The sequence below is a fragment of the Limulus polyphemus genome, unplaced genomic scaffold (assembly GCF_000517525.1).
Source record: "Limulus polyphemus unplaced genomic scaffold, Limulus_polyphemus-2.1.2 Scaffold2005, whole genome shotgun sequence".
Taxonomy (NCBI): Eukaryota; Metazoa; Arthropoda; class Merostomata; order Xiphosura; family Limulidae; genus Limulus; species Limulus polyphemus.
In genome coordinates this window covers 12,630-15,382 of record NW_013667615.1, presented here as the reverse complement: position 1 = coordinate 15,382, position 2,753 = coordinate 12,630, and positions in this window count along the sequence as shown.

Below are 2,753 nucleotides of genomic sequence, written 5' to 3'. Positions count from 1 at the left end.
TTAACAACCTTTATCAAACACGCTATAAATCACAGTGATTCACACACTTTACTTACGGTGCTTACTGTTCGCTTGACTCAATTATCTATCTTTTCAATCTATCTGCCAATATCGCTGACTTTCTTTGCCAGGCTTATATACTAAAAAAGAGGGCGTCTAGCAAACACTGGGACATTCGCGGGGTTCCTCGATAAGTCATGATCCTTCTAGAAACTCCAGCGCGCATGCTCCACAGAAGGCACTATATAGAGAAATGTAGATTATATTTGAATTCAGCATGTCATTATATGGTGTTTTCAGATTCCAAACGTGTATATTCATATTAATGTGAACAAAAAATAAAAATTACGTTCGATACTAAAATGTATTTTATTAGCAGTTACTAGAACCCCATGATAGAGAAACTGTACATCGTAGTGATAAAATGAACAAACAAAATATGCTTTATTCTTCTACAATAGGAAGTTTATCATCCTATGCAGTTCGTCAGTTGTTTTTTGTTTTATTTATATTTAATTTAGAAGCCTATTTCTTGTATAATATTTATATCTGTATCAAATTTTAATTTGGCTGAATGAGCTAGTTTTACAAAGGAGTATCGTGCTAAGATTAAAAGTGATTCTTTGGATGCTGTTTAAATATATTTGTTCTTTGAGCTTAAACCTGTTAGAAAATTTGTAAGTGAAATTCACGTACGATTTAAATCACACCTATTTTACTCACGTTAGAAAATTTTCGTCATTAAATAATAGTTGTTTTAGTTAAAAAATAGAGAAGAAGAATAGCTTCAGTAAGTTGTATTTTGTGTTTTTGTAAGTTGTTTCTAAAAACAACCAATACATACATGACAAGCTTGTTTGTAGCTTTGATAAAACATTAATTAGATTCTCTAGCAGATTGTTAAATTCAAATGTCAATTCAATAAAATTGTGAAATAAAAAATTAATGATTATGAAAAATAATCAGAATTTCTAATTAGTCTATTCATTTTCATAATTAGCGACCTAGTCTACCATATATTATGAACACCATAGAAACATATGACAAATTTACACTTACATAACACTAAATAATAATATAAACTCTTTTTAACTCGGTGTCATAGAACGTATTTAGTACGAACTTTGATATAAAAAGCAAGCAAACAAATAAATAATCCACCAATACAGGCCCTTACGAAGAATATTTGAAGGGGTGGGTTCTAATTTGTGAGATCAAAAGCCAATACATATTGTGCGAAGCACAATCAACACGCAAAGCCTACTAATACTACAGAGATCTGGAGGCATTTCCTCTCCCACCCCCAGAAAATTTGTAAAAAATAAGTGCTATGAGATTAAATCTGGAAGCAATTTTGCATGAAATATAGCTTAAACAATTGCATGGCTGTTCACATTAAATCCACAAACATCCAATTAAAAGTCAACAAATCATCATTCTCTTGTAACACTGCATGGGGAGCTAGACATGAATTACCATAGATATATATGTTTTATTACAGTAAAATACTGTACTATCTATGTGCAGAGTAGATATTAGTTGTTAAATTATATTACTAGTTTAAACAATTCTGTAGAACAATAGTATATTAGCTTCTGTAAAGAATTCGGCCTACAAAACCTGACAGTAGCAATACGGCTTCGGAAGTCCAATTACAGTGTCAACAGAAGCTATTGCATGGGAATATTTCAAGCCAAAAATGTCAATGCTTCATCGGAAGAATGCAGAAAACGTTAAATACCACAAGCAGCTGCGCTATAACTATACAAGCATAACTGTTATACATCACAAAAATAAGGAGTTCAACCGACCTCCCCCCCCCCCCCCCACTTGCATACGTGTGTGCAATAAGAACACCAAATGTGTAAATTTATTGTTGAGCCGATTGCGGCCCAGGAGTTAAAGTGCCAGTCTGTGAAACTGCAGTTCAGTAGTTCGCGGACTTTTACCCTCGAAAAAATATGTGAATAAGGATCAAACTCCGCACTATGGCGGTGTAGTTGTGTTATATGAATGGTGGTGTTACGACAGCGGAAATCACGTGACTCTGGTAACACGTCATGAGTTTCTAGAGGGATCATAACTGTTCCTGGCAACTCCAGTGTTTGCCAGACGCCCTCTATTTTTGTATATAAGCCTGCAGATAAATTGATAACGGAGATAATCGAGTCAAGCCAAAAGTAAAGTGTGTGAATCGTTGTGAATTATAGCGTGTGTTTAAGTTAAAGTGGCTGTGGAAAATCTTGACATTGCAAAGTTGTATCGAGAAAGAATAAACTAGTTTTATTTAAGAAAGGACTTGTATCGCTGAAGTTCCTCGGGAATAATTTATACCGGAAATTAACAAACGATCAGAAACGTAACAGTGGTCAAATCCCAATAGTGGGTCTGACAAGATTTGACTGTGGATGGTGTTGACTAGCTGCCTTCCCTGGTATTTCAAAATAAGGAACGAATGATACAGGTAGCCGTCGAATAGCTTTGCGCGAAAATTCAACAAACAAATAAACATTTTATCATATTTGACGCTAGAGGAGGTTTCTCACTGTCTCTCCTCCCTCCACTTATGGAGTTTTTGTCGCATTACGTTTTTCAGTGCTCAGGTGAGGAAGCGCAACGCCGTCCTAAATTTCGAACCCCAGAAATAGAAATACAATCGGTTAACAGCAAACTATTTCTATTTTTTATTTATTAAGTTATTATTACTTTACTTACATTATTGTTGCGTCATCGAGATCATGTAATTCTCACGC